This window comes from Lepidochelys kempii, chromosome 9, assembly GCF_965140265.1.
Source record: "Lepidochelys kempii isolate rLepKem1 chromosome 9, rLepKem1.hap2, whole genome shotgun sequence".
NCBI classification, from domain to species: domain Eukaryota; kingdom Metazoa; phylum Chordata; order Testudines; family Cheloniidae; genus Lepidochelys; species Lepidochelys kempii.
In genome coordinates, this window is record NC_133264.1 from 77,514,237 (window position 1) to 77,535,316 (window position 21,080).

Below are 21,080 nucleotides of genomic sequence, written 5' to 3' on the forward strand. Positions count from 1 at the left end.
TCTGTATTAACTTGAACAAATTGCTTTGCCTTGGTTTCCCCATCTGTAAAATGGGAATAATGATTCTTACCTGCCTCACAGGTAAGAATTGTAGGAAATATTCAATCAGTTTTCTAAAGTGCTTTGAGACCCTTACTGGAAAAAGGTGCTATAGAAATACAAAGCATGAATAACAATTCTATTATTTATTAATATCCAGTATTAGTATTCATGTTTCTAATAGGTTTTACTACTGCACTCAGGTCTTCCATTCAACAGGGCAAAGGCTTCCTTTACCCAGTGCAAGAGCACTGGCGTGGCTAGGATTAGTGAGCAGGAACACTGAGTGGGTGAGTAGGCATTGTTGTGAGATTGAGCTGTTGCAGCAAGGCTAGAACAGAATAGGCAGGGAAAGCAGAAACGACCCAAGACATAACAGCACCCAGTACTGACAGAGTGGAAATGAAGGAGACCATTTTGCTTATTTTTGAGTTTAAAAACATATTTACTTCTCCTGAGTAATTCTTTCTGTGGCTGCTGAGAATATGTGTTAACTGAGCACAGGAGGGATAGTAACAAGGATATAAAGCTGATTGCATGGTAATTTGTGCTTTATTTGCACTGCCTCTTTAAAACCAGAAGGGATTATGGGAATTCCTATCACATACAAAAGGGCCTGGAAAGCCACCTAGCTTCATTTTGGCTCCCAGCCTAGTAGGGTTCCTATCAGGTTAAAGACTATTCTGAGTTTAGCAGATGCTAAGCTCTCAATGGCCATGTAAACCATGCTGTTTCCTCTGATATGTGCCTGACTGACTGCAATGCCTGAGATGTTTATTAATGTAGGTTTTTGTTTTTAATTTGTGAATGTTTTCTGTTAAATTAGCAAATGTTGCTCTGTGTGTCTGAATGATGATGAGACTAAACACAGTCAGTTGTTGCAGATCCCTGCTGTTTTCAAATGTCTCTGTTTCCTTCACCCACACTCATCCCCTCATTATTCCCCCTGAAAAGTTGTAGCCACCACATTCCACAGATAGTAGAAAGCAGAGTGTGCTTCTTCTCCCTTGTCTTTCCAGGTGTCCTCAAAGATCAACAGATTCCCAAGGTTGCTCCAGAAAGGGTCTGTCACTGAGAAGCACAATATGTGTAGGTCAGATGGGCTAAGCCGTGTAGGCTGGAACTGAGTTCAAGCCTAAATCCTCCTCCTTCTCTAGAGTAGGGGTTGAACATGGTATTGAGATGTTCAGTGTGGCCCCAAGAGGCCAGATTCATAGTTGCCCTATGGACATTTTATGTTAGTTCTGATAGCCTTGAGAGCCCACTGGGGAATTTCCCCCCATGTAGTGGAGGTAGTGGAGTACATTTGTAGGAGAAAGGAGGCATGGCTGGGGTATTTCTATGCCTTGATATTCCTAGCAGCTGGAATGGCCCATAGGGGCTGTTGGCAGGCAGGATCAAGTTAGGGAAGCATTGTGGCTGCTCTTACCCATACCAGGACTGGCCCAGGGTAGCCTGAAGATAGGAGTGGTATACGGTCACCTTGGTCTCTCTTTGGTCCCTGGGTTGAGTAGAATATAGACACAGGGATGAACTGTCCTCTAGTGCACTGGGAATACCTACTTTAAAGGTGTGTTGATCCCCTATCAATTTGTAAATGGTAATGTAGCGGTGTCAGGATGGCTGAGTGGTCTAAGGCGCCAGACTCAAGGCTTAAAGTGCCTTCCTCTGTCGAGGGCTGGGTGTTCTGGTCTCCGTATGGAGGCGTGGGTTTGAATCCCACTTCTGACACATTTTTTGGGGGGGAGGGATAGCTCAGTGGTTTGAGCATTGGCCTGCTAAACCCAGGGTTGTGAGTTCAATCCTTGAGGGGGCCATTTAGGGATCTGGGGCAAAAATTGGGGATTGGTCCTGCTTCAAGCAGGGGGTTGGACTAGGTGACCTCCTGATGTCCCTTCCAACCCTAACCTTCTATGATTCTATGATATGGGTAGGGCTTGACGGTGGAGCTCTCGTGGTATGCACCTTCCATGGATTGCTGAATTTTTGAGAAGACCGTGATGCAGCCTGATCAATATCCATGGAAGGCACCCCTTGTGTGAATGAACTGCCCTTGCTGGCTTTCAGATGTTGTCTATAGCAGCATCAAGAAGCCTCACCAGGCCACCCTTGTCTTGGCCTTCTGTCTGGACCTGCAGCTGCTGGTATTTCTACCTTCCATTGTTTTTTAATCTTATCATTATCAGTGCTGGGACATGGCCTGGGACAGGAAAACAAGGAGCAGCAGTGTGCCTGTGTATGTATGTGTGAGGAATTGCAGCAGGGTGAGACCTGGCTGGGAAAAGCAGCCAACAACCATTCTAAGCCTAGTGAGAAATAATAAATAAGGGAGAGAAGAAAGCTGTTGTGGCTGCTGTCTGTAAGGGTAGAGGGTGCTGTGGGGAGGGTCCTGCAGAGATAAGGAGTAGGCAGATTTTCTTTCTACTCTAAATATCTACTGAGAGTTGGGGTCAATTACTCTAATTGCATTTGTATTACAACACAGCCATGTGTAAGAAGAAATTTCCAGGCACAGGCCCAGCTGCCCCTCAGCAGACTGACAGCAGGGCACAAAAAGGGGACAAACCCACTACAGATGAGGAGCAGAGTAATGCTGGAAGAAACAAAATAGGCAGATGCTGAGCACCTCTGGCTCACAATGACTTCAGAGAGAATTGCTCAGAACCTCTGAAAATCACACTGCATTCATTTTGGAGACTAAATATAATTTAGGAACCTAACCTTATACATTCAGGTTTGGCCTTTACCTTTCTGTGCCTTACTTTTCACATCACCTTTGCTTGTTCTCCCTCTCTCTGCTACACTTATCCACTCTGTCTTTTCTTTCTCTCCTCTTCCTCCTTGGATTCCATCTACCCCCACTGCCCTGCCACAATCCAGTGCTCACCTGTGATGCATGAGAGCAGAACTGTGTATGCTAGTTCCCAGTCTGGGACAGTGGGTCTGCGTAGCATGCTGCCAGTAAGCTCACCACTCACAACAGTGCCCAGAATCTTTGACTGTGTGTATAGGCAGGTGAGCTTGAGAGGAGCTCACTAGGAAGCTTCATGGAGACAGTGGTGGTAACTTTATATGACTGACCTGGCGTGATCCCCAACATGCATAAGTGCTCACTCAGCCAGCTATCAATGTCACCAGCAAAGCTAGCCAACAGCCCTTTTAGGTGGCCAGTCTGCTGGGATTTGCAAAAACCAGAACAGACCATTTTCTATAAAAACCCAACTGCAACAGGCACTGAAAATGGGGGCATTCTTGGTCTGCAATTAGCCTGTAAAATTAAAAAGTAGGAGTTATTCATTCCTATTAATATACGGCGTGTGGGCAGGGGCGATTGAATATGTTTAAAGGTATTTTTGCAGAAATAGTAGGACAGGAGTCAGTAAAAACAAACATGTGGGTACCAAGCTGGCAAAATATTTTGCAGAGCTGACAGAAAATGTTAAATTTGGCCATGGAGGCAAAAAATGTAACTGTGGGATCCTGGTTGGCATTTTTCAGGATCCATAGGATGTTAGTTTTCAGAGTTCATCAAGATTCTCCTTCTGTGACGCCCAAAGATGTTTATGAAAGAGATACAGGAAGGGAGGAAGATCAAACCTGCTTTAGGGAAGCCTTTCTCATGTTATCTGTAGTTTATGAGGTGACCAGAGCTTGGCAGCTCTGTTTGAACTTGTTTTGAAGCCTGGCTGCGTTTTATGACTATTATTCTGAAATGTTTTGACATGATCAGCCCTCGCCCATTCTGGCTTCTCGGATGGAGCCTCTTTCACCCATTGTGGGGAATGTTAGGGGCACGAAATGCCTAGGCCTTCTCCCCTTCTGGGAGTGAGGAGAAAGACTTAAAGGGTCTGGGCCTAATTTGAACAATAACTGAGCTGGGATCTCCAGGGCTATTAAAGAAAGTAATCAGGAGAGATGGCACTGGCATAGAAATTATCCTAATGGAACAGAATAATGATCCATATAATCCATCTCTTGACGTAGCCCAAGCCTGATGACGCCTAAATAGACTGATGTAGTGAGGTGATTGTTGTGTAATAGCAAAAGAGGGGACAAGTGAAAATTAATTTGTAATATTTAGCTTTTCCTTCTCTCATTTGTATGGAAGGAGTTGGGGACTAGAGTTGAGCGCTCAGCAGAGCAGGTCAAACTGGAGCAGAATATCCAGGTTTATTTCTATTTATGTTTCCTCTTCCCTAAGGCTGTTTGCGTGACTCCAGTTACCTACAATTACTGAAACTGAATGACTGTCAAGATGGCACTGACAAGAACCAGGTGTCATGGAGGCAAGAGTTACATATTAGAGGTGTAGATCCCCTGCTGTAGAGGCTCCTAAGAAGAAATTTTTGGTGCCGCCTCTATGAGAAAAAGAGGAACTGAACTGAATTTTTACTAGTTTGCATCTGCAAGGCATGGATGCAACTATTTTGTAGATGACAGGATTGTTATTGCTAATTAAAATGTTTGTGAACAGGTGCCATGGAGTGTCTCTGGCAAGCACTTGTTACTAGGGCTGAGTGAAATATTTCCAACAAAGCTCTTTTTGATGGAGAATTGGGTTTTCAGCTAAACTCTGTGTGTGTTTGTGTGTGTATACGCTGCGAGAGAGAGTCTGTTTTTCATGGAAATTTTCACCTAAAAGTTTTTTCAGCTGAAAAACAACTTTTTGGCCAAAAGCCAATTTTTTTTGTTTTTTCCCCAACAAAACAAACTTACAATAGCAAATTTAAATACAAACTTTGTATATTTTTGGTTGAAATCTTTTGTGGAAAAAACAAACATTTTCCAACCAGCTCTAGTTGTTATTAGCACTGGCTGAATAGTGAAAAAACAGATTTGGGCATACTCATGAATAAACAGCTTAAACTGATTTCCTGCTATTGGTGGGATCAAATGCTTTAATGTTTGTGAACATTTGGATGGCTGCTGGAAAAATGTTCATGACTCCTGCGACTTTGCAGATTCACCCTGAAAGCCCACAATTTGCTATTCTCATGTTTGTCATCCAGTCAGGGAACAGAGACAATACCATGTGCTTAATCATACATTATATGCAGAATATAGTCACATGCAACAATTCCCAAATAACTGCATCCTGCAAATTACTCAAACTATTAAACAAAGTCTTACAAATATTGATTCAATTTTCAGCTGACACGGGAGGTTCTTGAATGATTTAGATGCAATGATGAAACCAAAATTTGTCACATATCATTTGACTAGCTCTAGTTTTTACTTAATTAGTCACCACACTTTACAAAAGGGCTCCAGGAAGATGCTGGCAGAGTCCTCCTCCCTGTCTTCAATTGGCTCAAGGCTGGCAACTTTAATCATATCATAGAATATCAGGGTTGGAAGGGACCTCAGGAGGTCATCTAGTCCAATCGCCTGCTCAAAGCAGGACCAGTAAACTACTCTGGGAGAATTAGGAGTACACTAAGGTTGCCCAGGGGAGAGAAGCTAGACCAGACTGGAGTTATTTTAAGAAGCCAGATCAAGGTGTCTGTGGGTTACTTGGGAGAATGGGAGGAGCCAGCCCCAGGGCAACATGTCAGGATGCTCGTGGGACCAATGTGCCAGTAGGAAGTCTATACTTGAACCAGTTACTAGCAATCTGACAACAAGATACTGACTTAAGTACCAACTGCCTCTAGACCCAGTAATTATGGAAGTGTTCATATTACAAGTCTAATATCCGTAGCTTGTTTAAGGATGTTTATTGAATACAATGATCTGCTTTGTTATTAACCTTACATAGTGGTCAGTGCTCTGTGTAAGGGGTAGTTAGGACACAAGTGTACTTTGTGCCTGTCTTATGCAACCTTCTTTCCCTTATTTGACATTGTATGAACAGTGACCAGACCCCTCATTCCAGTTCCCCAGTATATAGCCCTGCAAATACATTTCAATCCTCACCTGTAGCACTCCCTGCACTGTCAGCCCAAGGGACCCCAAACACCCTAACAGCTCTAACCATGCACCTCAGTCCTGATGTGCATCTTCTACTCTTCCAGTCCTCCTCCTCCATTAACTAGCAACCCAGTGCACCTCAGTTCTAGCCTGTGACAATCACATGGGATTAGAATGTTCCTTTCTTGTACATCATTTAGGAATGTTTATGGGAAATTATCATTCTCTGGTTTGATTTTGGAGGGGAAGGGTGTGGACTGTACAGAATTAACGACAATTATGTTAATTTCACAGTGATCTTTTCCATGCACTTGGGGAGTTATATTTTGTATCCCAGGGATGAACTCTTCAATGAAATTGTGCATTCTAGGCTTCAGTTGAATTTGGCATATGGGTAACCAAGCCTGGTATATTGTGCTTTGGGGTTTGGTGGGAAGAGAGAGTGCTTGTGAGGAAGGGTGTGCCTCTTCCATCAAGTAATATGGAAAGATAAGTCCGCCATCATCAATTCTGGGCTCCAAGGCAGAACAGTGAATGGGCCCCCTAGAAAGGGATGGCTGAGGCTTTTGGGTGGTGCTGTGCCTGTACTGGCTGGTGCCCAGGGAGCTGCTGGTGGCTGCGCTGCTGGTGCCCAGTGAGCTGCTGGCTGAGCTGCTGGGCACACTCTTCCACCATGGCCAGGGTTTCCACATGCCCACCCGACTGCCTTCGCTGCCGCCGGTACCACCCCACATGAGCCTAGGAGCCCTGTGGCCCACCTGGGCAATTTAAAAGGGCCTGGGGGCTCCTGGTTGGCAGGCCCTTTTAAATTGCCCGGGCCCCTGGACAATTGCCCCCTTTACCCACCCCTGTCAGCGGGCCTGTGGAAGGAATACTGTCTAAATTAAGAAAACAGCAGCATCTGCCTTTGTCTTTCCTTAGTGTTTTCTTTATTAAAATGTTGTATATACAGATTCTCTGTCCTCGCTCAATATTTATTATTATTGAAATGGCTGTGCAGGTGCTTTTCTAAAGTCAATGAAAGGCTCCCTCACTTCTTCATGTACTTTCTGCTAACATGCTGCTCTATAAGCTCTTAAAGTGACAGTCCTCATGTGACCACATCTACCTCCTACAAAAACAACAAGGAGTCTGGTGGCACCTTAAAGATTAACAGATTTATCTGGGCAAAATCTACCTCCTACAGCAACAGTGGAAGAAAGCTCTCTTCTCAGTCTGTGATGGAGGAAGCACACCACTGTCACAAAAGGTTATTAGCTCTTGATGCTTTACACAGAGACCAATAGGTGCTGTACTCAGCAGGCAGGCTTTAAAAGGGCATCTCCTGACCATTAGGCAGGAGTGAGAATGTATCTGCTGTTACTGATCCAGCTGAAGTGCCCAGATATCTTAAAGTTTAATTAGACATCTGATCAAGTCCTTATCCGCTTCCCATAATGTTATAGAGAATCTGACAGTGACAGATAGAGCTTGGTAATGGGATTATCGGGTTTTTTTAGCCCTTGTACATGTGCAGGGCCAGGAAGAGGGAGGGATAAGGATGTGGGATGCGCTATTTTTTGTATTAAGACTAAAAGGTGGTTTTGGAAGAAGGGCAGAGACCATAGGAATGGGACTATATTAGGCAATGATTCTGAACAACATCTTCTAAACCCTGTTATCTGTGACTGGTGAAAGAGGAGGTTTCCCTCCGAGATGGTTACCGAGGCTTCTACCTTAGGCAGAATATCCCACAAAAATGCTGGCAGTTAGAGAGCAGGGCTTCCCTGATGAATTAAGGTGGGTACAATGCATACCTAGAGTACACCCCATTCTTGCCCACTTACATCTGTTACCTGCTGGACTCTGCTGCAGTCTTGGTGGACTGGGTTGAGCAGAGTTTCTTGAAAGTGACAATTCATTGAACTCAACAGCAATGAAAAATGATGGGTGTTTGGTGTTCCAAGCTGGATACATCTGAGTGCTTTTCCATGGTACTAAACTCCCTCTTTCATGGCTCTATTTTTCAGGAGTACTCACGAAAGCTTATGCTCCAATAAATTGGTTAGTCTCTAAGGTGCCACAAGTACTCCTTTTCTTTTTGCGAATACAGACTAACACGGCTGTTACTCTGAAATGTATTTTTCAGGTGATTCTGTAGTTTTACAGACAGACATGTGGGGAAGTGCAGGTACCTAGGGGATTGGTTTGTTTAACATCCTGTGCTTGTCAGAGACCCAGCTGTCTCTGGGATGCTGCACCTCAAAGAAGATTAGCACATTAAATTTTAGGTCTTCCTTTTTGAAAGGGCTTTTTTGCATTTCAGAGTGTGCATACATAAGCCGGGTGCTTCATTCTTTTCACAGGTCCAGCCCTCTGACAGGGTCTGGCTTTTAAGTGAGCTTCTCTGTATATGAAGTTAATTGTCTCTTTTTATCAAGGAATCCCTGTTTGTATTTGTTACTTATGTTCCTAAATCAATCTCGCTCAGCCATTCCTCAGATTCACCTTATCGCACTCAGCATTACTTCCCAGGCAATGGCTGTGGATAGATTATTTGCTAGTAATTACCATCTGCCTCGCAGATAGAGCCCCCTTTGATCTGCTGCCTCACTGGAAAGAACAGGTCTCTTTTTAAACATCATTTATCATGGAAATGGTGCCGTATGGTGAAGGGGTTTTTGGTTAGCAGGAAAGCACTGTCTTTGTCATCATCAAACCACCAGCTTCTCTCCTGTACCCACAAGCAGTCTCAGAAGGTATAACTGATAGACAAATTCATATTCAGAGTTTATGATCCCTTCTCCTCCCTAAAGTCTTTTAGAAAGATACACATACATCAGGCAGCATCTTTCTGGGCCATTAGAACTGGCCTTGCGGCTGAATGATTTTAAGTACCTGAGAAGGGAAGTAATTGGTGATAGACAAATATCAAAGGATTTCAAGTTTTGTTCAGAGAAACATCCCGAAGTTCAGTTGCTTCTCCAGACATGTCCAGACGGACTCAGTTTAAAAACTGCGCTACAAATCCCAGTGAGTTTAATATTTCCTGGGTCTGTTCAGTTTGCCAATAGCTCAAACAGTCTCGACTGCTGAGAAGTCTGGTTGAGGCGGAGACTAGCAAGTGCAGGATTGGTGGTAAAAGCAAAAGACCTTTTCAAATCTCCAGGAAAGGTTGGAGTTCTAGTTATATGCTCAGGTGGTTTTTCATTTTCTTAAGGTCGCTTCACTTGCTTTTGGTAATGATCAGTTCTCTATAGTATCTTAGTCTGTGGCCAGATAGAAACTTCATGGTTGTCACTATGCGGCACACTAACCCCTTGCAACTTCATAGCTATAGATAGGAAAAAAATTGAGATCCTCCTGCCCCTAAGGTACCGTTTCCTACCATTTCAGCTTGTGGAGAGTCTCCTCGAACTGTTAGAGATATAGGGCCTATGACTCATAGCTGAGCAGTTCTGATGATGTCCATTAGAGAGCAGGGGGGCATGGGTGCACACATGCCAGCTCATTACAGTATTTTCCTCAGTACAGCAAGCAGGAGTGTGTAAGGTAATGCTCCTTTAACAAGAGAAGGTTCTGTGGCAGTTGATGTGGGGGACCAGAAGGTTCTGTGGCAGTTGGTGGAGGGCCCGGAAGGTTCTGTGGCAGTTGGTGGAAGCCTGGAAGGTTCTATGGGAGTTCTAGAGAGTTGGAGGGGTCTGAGGAAAGTGCTGCGAGAGCAGCAGGACCCCCTGAGGAAGGGAGGGAGGGTTAACAAGTGTGTAAAGTGTGTGAGAAGAATTGTGTCTGGCAAGCTGTGAGGGAGGGAAAGGGAAAGGTGAAAGGGGCAGCCAACCAAACCAGAGAGTGAGAAAAGAGAGAGATGCTGAGTGAGAACCCCCTGAGAAGTTGAGTGAGCAGCCTCTGCTGATTCTCTCAGTGCAGGACCACATGCTGGGTTGTAGCTCTATAAAAATAACAACTGCATGTTTGCTATATTGTACAGAGATGCTGCTCCCATCGGTGGGTGGCTGCTTAGTCGTGGGCGGGGCAATATTGCTCCTGAGGCAACTGGACAAGTGGCGTGATGTCTCTTCATACATATACCACCAGCCCTGGTCTGCCTTCAGCTTGTGTTACCTGCTCCCTCTTTCTACCCTTCTTTTAGGGAACATCTCTTCTCAGCTGGATGTTCTTCAGGAGGTACCGTCAAAATAGGTGCTGCTCACTGATCTCCTTAATTGCTTTTAGTTGTAGATATATTAAAGAGCAAGGTTTAAATGTCAGGAAAAACCATACCAATTACCAGGGTGAGATAAAAGAGACTTTCTCAGGCTAGTAATAGAGGAGAATTGTAGAAAGGAATCCTCAGTAAAAGACTTCTCACATAACAAGCTCTGGCTTCCTGACGGGTTTGGATTTCCTAATGTTCCTCTCAAGGCTGTTTCACATCTAGAGTTAGGCAAGTTCTCAGAAGAATGTCCATAAATATTCACATAAATGAAAACTGCATTTACTTCAGCTTCCCACAAATATCCGAGAGGAGGAGTTTTCTGGCAGAGATGGATGAGAAAACCTCAAATTTTAAATGAATATGAAAGAATATTCAGGGAAAGGGCATTTGGTCTTGTAAAAGTTAGTGTTCATACTGAAAACTTGTTACGAAGAGTTATGCTCATCTAGTCCTGAAGAGGAAACAATGCCATGTAAGCTATATCTAGTCAAAGCAAGTGGTGTTTGTTAGAACAGCACATGCTGATACCAAGTACTCACAACAATCTGCTAACATCACAAACCAGCTGAGAATTCCTCTAAAAAAATGTTCTGGCATATAATTTTCACTGGTGACTAGAACTGAGAAAATCCTTAGATGCTTGAGGACAATTCACAAGCAGAAAGAGACCAAATTTTTCAAATGACTTGTTCTACCCTAGTCACAAATCAGCACAATCTGAGGACACGCAAATACTGGGTGAATTATGGGCACTGATTGGTGGAGGGAGGTCAGGAGATTCCTACTGACCAATCATGCTGCAAAGGGCCTTAGGAGGAGTGCTCATTATTTCCTTTCTCCAGAGTGATAACTGGGGTTAGTGAGTGCATTTTGGGATGGTGTCCGTTAAATCCAATGTGGGTCAATGGTTGGAGACTAGAACTAACCATAGACTAGTGAACAGCAGTGTCCAGGTGACAGGGTCTCTTTTGTAAGATGATAGATCCACACTAGGTCTTGAAATCCCTTTGAAGAATTGTCTGTTCCCACAGAAATGTGATTGCTGTAAATCACGTTTTCAACACTGGAATTTATGGAACTTGATGGTTAGCTGGATCTCTCATATCCTGAAACCTAAAACAAAAGAAGCAATTGGCCTTAATTATCTCCCTATGTCATAACCACAGCCACTGTATGTGTGTCTATCTGTCCATTTGTCATATCCGTTCAACTAGAGTGGGGGGGGCCTAATGTCACTTAAGAGGAGAGCACTGTGCAAATTACTTAAGAAGGAGGAAATGCCGGAGATGGACAGGAGAAGTATTGATGTTACCTCCAATAATGTCACCAGCCTACCACTTGGCAGTGAGCTGAGTTGTTCATAGGAAGGCACTGGCAGAGGGAGGAACCTGTGATGTCACAGTCTCACCACTTCACAAAGTACAGCTCATAGACCAGCAGTGGGTGGGAAAGGGAAGGTGTCAATGAGAAAAAGAGAACCAGAGAAAGAGGAGAATCACATGAACAGGGGGAGACATAGGCTAGGTAAGCTAAGAGACATGGAGCACTCATGGGACAAACTCAGTAACTGTGCCATTCTCCTGGGTAAAGACTAGCATCTCTCTAGTTCTCAGGTGAACATTAAGTTAGATGGAACCTGATGAAGATGCTGGTGGGCACCCAGTGATGTGGTACCACTCAGCGTCACTGCCAATAGAAAATGTAGCTGAAATTCAAGAGTTTTTGTAACAATTGGCTAAGCTCTAATCCTAGGAAAATTGGAATCCTATCGGATACATGCACAGTGGAACCCTCAACAGCCAGTCAGAATCTTTCTTTCATAATAGCCTTTTAAGAAATGAATATATCTGTCACAAATTCTCCCCTTCCCTCTGGTAACTAGGGTGAGTCATAGAGACTCTTGAGCACTCCCAAAATCCATCCAGTCTGACTACATAAATGCTTCAGCAAGATCGTTAGAGTTGGACAAGCAAATAAACAAACAAAGAATGGGACAGCCCAAGGAAAATGCATCTTAGAATCTAATTTGGATCTCTCTAGTTCCTTCTATATTCAAGCTGCCCTAACAAGATTGGCGCCAGTCCTAGAGGCCATAGCTGTGTTTATAGGAGCAAATGCAGCAGCCCCTCTGTGCTCTTGATAGCACATATGTTACAACTCTTCATATTTCTTATATATACTTCCCTTTATATTACAAGCTACTTCCCAGAGATTCAGCCATACATAGAGTGAAAAGTCAGGCATCTGGAGAGACCAGAGGGGAAGAAACAGTGGTTTGGAGGGGGTGACGCATTGTTAAAGGCAGCTTTGGATCTTAGAACCTGATTTTCATTGATACAGGATTGTAGGTCAGGACACTGGGTTGATCCTTACTCTTTCTGGAAAGAGCCATGACATGGGCTGTTTAACTTTCACCTGAACCACTCCCAGGAATAGGCAGGAAGGGTCTGGGTTTAGTGTCTCCTCTAGTTCAGACTGCTATATACAGCTAGCTAAATGACTGGCTGGAGGATAGAGAGACAGATCATTTGATAAAGATATAAAACTAAATAGAGAGTAAATACAGTAATCTCTAGAACTTCCCACTGGGGTGTTAGCATTAAGCATTGTAAATACATTGAAATCAAAGAGCCAATAAAAGATGCAAATAGCTGTGTCTCTGTCTCTCCATCCTGTCTTGCCTCTCTCTCCTTTCCTCTGATTATCCTTCTCTCTCTCTTCCTTCCTGTACCTCCTCTTTTCTCTCCTGTGTGTTTGTCCACGCAGGGGAGTGATTTTTTAAAAGGCATTTTTGTGGTTCTGGTCAGCATATCAAAAAATCTTCTTTTGTTCTGTTTGCCCCTCTGTCCCCCTGTTCCAAACACGTCATCTCAAACCTATCCAGCCATCAAAATAAACACTAATTAAGATAGGTTTCAGAGTAACAGCCGTGTTAGTCTGTATTCGTAAAAAGAAAAGGAGTACTTGTGGCATCTTAGAGACTAACCAATTTATTTGAGCATAAGCTTTCGTGAGCTACAGCTCACTTCATCGGATGCAACCGATGAAGTGAGCTGTAGCTCACGAAAGCTTATGCTCAAATAAATTGGTTAGTCTCTAAGGTGCCACAAGTACTCCTTTTCTTTTTACTAATTAAGATATTTTCAGTGATGTTCAGTGTCTGAAATTATCAGCCCCACAAAAGGGATGCTGCTGTGCAGCGATTCATGGGGTCAGTTGATCCTTTTGTGATTGTTGTGAGAATATATACCTTTTTCCGCAGCTTATGTTCTGCCTTTCACTCTATCATGCTCAGCTCTGTGGGCTGAGGCCCATATGGAAAAGTACTATAGTTTCTGTAGACTCTTCTCTGTATATAGATGAAAACTGTGACAAATAGAAACTGCAATGAGAATGTTACGTAATGATTCAAATATAACGTTACAATTTATTTTAAAATACATTAAAGTATCTCATATCCTCAATCCCACATGGGGGATCTGAGATCTTGCCTTGCCCATTGGGCCAGCAGTGGTGGGAGGATACATACATGCCCAAACCTCACAGTGGGAAGGACTGCATCATTCTTTGTTCCCTCCTAAGGCCATGCATAGGCTCTAGGAATCTGCATTCAGCTCTTCTCATCTGCTCTTAAGAGTATCCATGTTCTATCAAGTCTGTGTATGTGTGTGTGTCTTTCAAATGAGTCCTTACACCTTAAGGTCTGGTCTTCTCAGTGTGGAGATTATCCTTGAATTTAAAGATGGAAAAAGCCCTGCTAAACCACCCAGTCCATCACTTGGCTACATGCAAACTAGTGCTTTGCCCAGTCCAGTTTAAAATCCTAAGTGACATAGACTCCACCTCTTCCCCAAGGGAGACTATGTTCCAACCTGATACAACACACTGTTAGGAAACTGATGCTGATATTCAGACTTCATTTTCCCTTGAGAAAAATATCATCCCATTCCTCCTACTTACACCCACTTGTATCACCCTCAATAATTTCTACCCTTTGTGCCAAAACCTTTCAGATATTTGTACACCATTATCATTTATCTTCGTCCTTGCTAACCCAAGCAAGATTGATCTCATTTTTTAAATGTTTCCATATAAATTTTGAAGCCCTGATTCATTTGTTTGGCTCTTTTTTCTTTCAATTTGTCAGTATCTTGTTAATAATGAGGTGCCCAGAAGTGAACACAATATTCCAGATGGATTCACATCAAGACATAAAGGATCACTGGTACCGCTCTGGTCTGTGATGACTGTATATTAAGCCTAAATTATATTGTCCTTTTTTGTTGCCTTATCTGTCATATTGAAACTCTTTTCTAATTTGCTGACCACTACCGCTCCTAAAACTGTCTTGCTATTACTGCATACTTGGTTTCTCCCTCCTTTGTGATGTGTGTTTTAGATTACTTTTCTCCTGGGTAGGTTAACTTATATTTTTTTCTACTAGGATCATTTTATTTTCTGCACATTTCTAAGAACATAAGAACAGCCATACCGGGTCAGACCAAAGGTCCATCTAGTCCAGTATCCTGTCTTCCGACAGTGGCCATTGCCAGGTGCCCCAGAGGGAATGAACAGAACAAGTAATCATATGGCTTAGACTACATGATTTGTATACAACCAGATTTTCTGAGTATTGTTTTATCTTCTCTTTATTGATAGTTATTTTTACAAATTCTTCCCTACTTCCTTGTCCAAACTTATTTTGTCTTGCTGAAAACAGATTAAAATAATGCGTTCAGTATCTCTCATCCATTTGTGATCATTAGTTCAAACCTCATTAAAGACCTACTTTCTCTCTAGTACTCTTCCCCCAGTATATTGGCAAAAGTGTCTCTTAGGTCTTGATGCAAGAAAGCATCCTTATTCTGGACAGAATTTAAGCACATGTTCAATTCTCATGCAAGCCATCATGTGCTTAGAGTTGCATATGGATGAACATCAGCATGTGCTAAGTGCTTTCCTGAATCATGGCCCTAGACCAGTGGTTCTCAACCAGGGGTACATGTACCCTTGGGCGTACGCAGAGGTCTTCCAGGGGGGTACATCAACTCATCTAGATATTTGCCTAGTTTTACAACAGGGTACATAAAAAGCACTAGCAAAGTCAGTGCACACTAAAATTTCATACAATGACTTGTTTTATACTGCTATATGAACTATACACTGACATGTAAGTGCAATATTTATATTCCAATCATTTTATTTTATAATTATATGGTAAACATGAGAAAGTAAGCAATTTTTCAATAATAGTGTGATGTGATTTTTGTATTTTTATGTCTGATTTTGTAAGCAAGTAGTTTTTAAGTAAGCTGAAATGGGTAGTCTGGAAAGGTTGAGAACCACTGCCCTAGACTCCTTAATCCCTGTGGCGTTATTCACTAATCTTTTTTTATGCTGCCCGCATTTTTTCTCTGGAAACTCTAATCGACTATACTCTTGTTTGGTTGTCCTTTCTCATTTGCTTTCTCTGATATGGACATTTTTAATCTCAAAGTCATGAGTGACCCCTTGTGAAGCTGTCGATTCTTGTTTCTTGCATTCTTCTTTTTCAATAGAATTGTAACTAGCTGTGCCTTAATCATCCTGTCTCTGAAAACTGCTTATAGATTTTGATACTTCCTCCCATTGAGCGTTAGTCTCTAGATTTCTCACGTCCATAAAATATGCCTTGAATCTAATACCCTCATATTCCTGCTGCATTTGGTACCCTCTCCATTCCTTACTTTTGTGATTCAAATAGCACATAACTACTCGTTCCAACGTTCAGTGTTATTTTCACCTCTTCGCTCAGTTCCTCCCTAACACTCAGTAGATGATCCAGAAAGTTTTCTCTTGTGGTTGGAGTCTCTGGGCCAAATTCAGAGATGATGAATAAGGTGGTGTGGGTTAAGCTTCCTTAAATCTATCTGCACCCACTTTATCAATATGTAATTGGCATAACTTACATGGCAAGGAGCCGGGAAAAAGTGGACATTAACTTAGGATGTGGGCCATTTTAATTTACATCTTCTTCCAGTTAATCAGCGTGTAAATTACATCATCTTTGATATCCAGCATATCCATGGGGAGGGTATCAGTAAGTCTCAAGGAGTCTTAATGCCAGAAAGTTTAAGTTACTGTAAGGGAAACTTATTTATATCACCTTACAACTCTGAATTTGGTCCTCTGGTTTTGGGTCATAGGTTTTCTGCTGCCTTTTTGGCTGGCTACACTTGTTATCTAGCAAGTACCTAGGTAGTCTGAATCTCCACAAGTCTTTTGTCCAGGAATGTTAAAAATCCCATGAAAGATGGTGGGGTTTATAAAGTGTACTGGTCCAAATTCACCTTCTGTCCCATTTGTACATCATATGGCATGTCAAGCCCCTTTTCGAGAAGCTATATTTTAGAGATGTGTGTTGTGATTCCTCTCTCTCTATACCATTGACTGAAAAGTGACATTGGATCAAGTGTACTGTGTGAATTATCACTAGAAAGGTTCAGGTGTGTTAGGTCCTACCCATTTCATCACAGAAAACAGCAACTGGGAAAAACCTATTAAGTCCCATCTAGTTCATACTGTTGGGACCAGTTCAGGATGATTCCCTAAAGTGCTGTGTCTAAGTGAGCTTTAAATAACACAAGCAATGGGCTTTCTCCATTTCCCTTGGGAGATTGACTGGAATAATCTACAGATTTAACAATTAAGCAATTTCCCCAGGTATGCAGCCTAAATTTTCTTTTGTTCAGTTTTATCACATTACTCCCTTACTATAAAATTCCTCAGGTAATTTAAATATGAAGTGATTTTGGAATATATTTCTTGATGCAGATCATTACTTGATGGGAAAGTGTTTGTTCATTATGGGAAACAGTGGGCTACACAATGCTGGAGGAGACAGAGAGGCAAGTTACAGGAAAGCAGAGGTATGTCACAAGCATATTGAAGTCCATTGAAGTGTGTAAGGGAGCTCCTTCCCTTTCCCTTTGGAATGAAGTAAAACATTTCAGGAATAATAGAAAGGCATTTGGGGGTGAACTTCCCCACTCTGTACCCAGGAATAGCAGTGGAGTTTTTTATTAGATTAAAAGGAGAGGAATGGTACGGGGCCATTGTGTGTATAGAATAGTGTGACACAGGACAGGTCCTAAACACAAACATTCTGAGAAACATGGCAATAAAGTTACTGCTCTATCTGTCCTTATAACAACCCTCTGGCTGTAGAAAAAGTTTCTGGATATGTGCAAGAGAAAATCCCCGGGCTGGATTAAAGAGACTCCTCAGATAGAAAGAGGGCACTGCTATGTTTTACAGACTTTGTGAAGAGGAGCTGAGACCCCCAAAAAACTCGTTACTGATTTATATATATATATATATATATATATGAAAGATTCCAGGATTGTCACTGTGTGTCACTTTGAAGCCTAGTGTATCTGTTGAGTCAGTGTGAAGCAACAGAAACAGCTGTTGAGAGTTCTTTTTGTTCAGAATATCAGTAGGTTCAATTATCACTGGGATTTGAGGTGTTACCATTCACTTTTTAAGTTCTCAGCCATTTTGACTTTACAGATTAAATCTGTGTATCAGCAAGGTATGTCTCTACGTCATGTCAAGAGTACTAGGTCACTGTGGTATCAGAGGTAACTTAACCAATCACCACACGTACTCAACAGTTAATTTGCATACAATGATTTTGTTGGTGTATGAAGGCGAATACAGAGATGGCAGATTACTTCTTGGTCCATTTGCCACACCCATGCGACAACACAGGCTTTCGACTACTAGTTTAATATATAAACCAGCTGTCCTGCCTCAAAACTTCATAGGCAAGAAGAACAGCCTTTTTCTGCCACAGCAGCTGAGAGCTGGCTACATCCTGGATTGTTTCTTTTATATCTAACATCCCCTATGCTGTACACATGCTGTGTACTTGTGTTTTTATCTGTATTCCATGCATATTTTTGCATCTGTGAAACATAAGTATTCCTCTTACATAAAATTCTGTATCTGTGTTGTGTCTGTTTATATTTGCACTCCATGCACACGTGTTGCATCCATCCTCTTGGCATGGAATCTTTTAAGAATGGTTTGTCCTGATGTGTGGCATGTGAATCCTTTGGACAGGTGGGAGGGCTTGTTGCATCACAGCTTGAGCCTCTGATCTCTTGCTATCATGGTAAAATGTATGAACTCTAGCTGTTGCTCCTAACAGGTGCTCCTGAGCCATGAGCTATCATAATACTATAGAGGATGGAACACAGCAAGTTGGTCTCCACTTTTGGTTAATGAGGAGAATTGAAAATGTGGATGCTAAACAAGTCACCAAGCTTCTCATTTATCCCTTTACTGTACTTAAACGTATTGGCTGAAGAAGTCACCAAATTGGAACTTCACAGACAGAACCTTAAACTCCCCCTTGCCCCCGATTCCAATTTAGGACCCTCTTTTTTCCCACTGAAATGTATTGGTGTAAAGGACAAGGCTAGAGTGACCATATGTCCCGTTTTGGCTGGGCCAGTCCCTTTTTTAAGCCCTGTCCTGGCTGTCCTGACTTTTTTGGCAAACGGGACAAATGCCAAGTTTCGTCAAAAAATGGGGCGCAGAGGAAAGTGAGGAGGGGGAAGGAGCAGCGATGTCAGCCCTGAGCAAGGGGGAAGGTAGGACTCGGGGAGGGGGTGCAGGCAGGGGTTGGGCGAGCAGTGATACCAGCTCCAGTCTGAGGCAGGCAGAGCGAACGGTGAGTGGCAACACCAGCTCTGGTCTCATGCAAGGGGGGGCAGGCAGGGCTCAGGCGAACAGCTTGGGCCAGGCCCGCGCAGTGTCCTGTTTTCCCTTTCAGAAATATGGTCACCCTAGACAAGGCCCCAAGGGTGTGTGAGTGGTCCCATGCTGAAGTGTGTGTCCAGTGGTAAAACTGCAAGTGAAGTTAAGCAGAAAGGCAAAGAGAGTGAGACAGCAAGGAAAGGATGATTTAATTCCCACCCATGTTACCAAGAGGCACTGGGCAGGACTTGATGGTGTTCATGAATATTAACTTCATTCACACTTCCAACTGCTTTTTAAATCCTGAGAAGGGCTTACAAAACTTTGGATTTTAAATGTATTTTTCTGAGGAAGGGTGGGGGTTCCATTTCATTAGCTGTACCTGCCCAATTAATTCGCCTCCTGGCAATTACTTATAAATCCTCACTCCCGCCCCCCAGCCAAATCAAAAATAGCAAATCTTTTCTATTTCTGCTAAATAATAGCTAACATCTTTCCTTGGAGATGGTTCAGTTGTACTGTTCTCAGCCCAAAAGTGAGATTTTATTTTTTCCCAAGGGGAAAATTTAGCAGAAGTCATTCATTTTGAAGCAACAATGAAGATATACTTTCTTGTTTCTGTGACCTTTTCTCCCCTCTATGCCAGGGGTTCTCAAACTTTAGTAACCTGAGGACCCACATTTTGATTTAAAATTTTGCCATGGACCCCTAAGCCTCCTGCTTAGCCCCAGGCCCTGTCCCCACTCCACCCCTTCCTCCAGGGCCCCATCCTTGCCCCAACTCTTCCTGCCCCTCCTCTTTCCCGCCTCTTTTCACTCCCTGACATACAGGAGGTGCTGGGAGGGAGGGAGGAAGAGAGGGCGGGGGAGGAGTTGATCATCGGGGCCCGCGGACCTCTGGAGTACCCTCGCGGACCCCCAGGGCTTTGCAGACCCCAGTTTGAGAAATGCTGCTCGATACAGAGAATTCTGATCTTTCACAGTTCAAGATGACATTGACATAGTCCTCCTTGAGTGCCAGTGCTTCTGCTTGGTTAGAGAGATATGACTTTGCATTTGTCCATCTGCTTGTCAGAAAAATTCCAGTAGCAGGAGAAATAGTAAAAATCTGCTGTTAAGCTGCATATTTATATAGCACATAAATACACAGCTATGTTTTTGTGTAGGTCATGTATTTAGGGTCTTTGATAACAATAAAGATGTACCAGCTGGCCTTTGATTGCTTGTTAATGACTGATTGTACCTTAGGCCCTCATTTTCAGAAGTGCTGAGTATGCACAACTCCAGCTGAAATTAGTAGGATCAGCCAAAATTCAACACCTCTGAAAATCACACCTGTAATTTTCCTGGGTTATTTTGATATGCCAAGACTGGCAGATACTGGTAAATTCTATGGCTGCATGGTTTGAGATGGATATACCAAGTGCACATGGGTAGAAGAATGCACAGTTCAAAGACTGTTGGGAAGCACAAGTTGGCCCACTTTTTCTTCTCTTTCCCTTTAAAAAAACAAAACCTAATAAATATATATAAAAATTATTACTACAACATTAAGATTGAAATCTGCAGTGTTAAAATCAAAGTCAGGAAATGCCAAAGTTAATATACCAATGATTGTATATTGTAAACCAGCTAAATTGCAGAGATATAGTGTGTGCTAGTTCTGTTTTTCTTTGTAATGTGTAGTTTCATACATTACTGTGTATAATAAATATTAAGAGCCATCCACAAGAGATACAGGATGTGCAACACTCCAGATGTTCCTATCACTGCTGCTGGAATCCTAACTTTTGTATTTCTATAGATTGGCTTTTTCAGTGCATCCTTCATGTAATGTTAAATTACTTTCTTTAGAAATTATTCTGGTTCCGTTGGATCTATTTTCTCTTTCCATTGTTTATTCTTTTTCACAAGGGATGTTTCTTAAGAATTCACCTGCTGCTTATTTTCTACCTGAAGTATCATCCTGTGACACTGGTCATCTCCATGGAAACCAATTGTGTTGTCATGTGCAGAGATTATTGGTCAGGAATACTTGATAAAAGTCTGCCAGTTTCCATGGGCACTTCATGCAGGTCAGGAAAAGTATGAATTGCTAGTTTACTTCCCCCATTGCTTAGAAATGGGATATGCAAATAGAAAGAATGCAAAAAACAGGTAGCTTGTACCTGTTAAAGGTAAACTACTTCCTG

The 21,080-nt window shown here is 42.6% G+C and overlaps 1 non-coding gene across 1 annotated transcript; it reads left to right on the top strand.

Annotated features, from left to right (window-relative positions):
• Positions 1-1,652: 1,652 nt before the first annotated feature.
• Positions 1,653-1,770, top strand: TRNAL-CAA (transfer RNA leucine (anticodon CAA)). Its single transcript has 2 exons — positions 1,653-1,690; positions 1,725-1,770. It is a non-coding gene; the product is annotated as a tRNA-Leu (tRNA).
• The last annotated feature ends 19,310 nt before the right edge of the window (positions 1,771-21,080 follow it).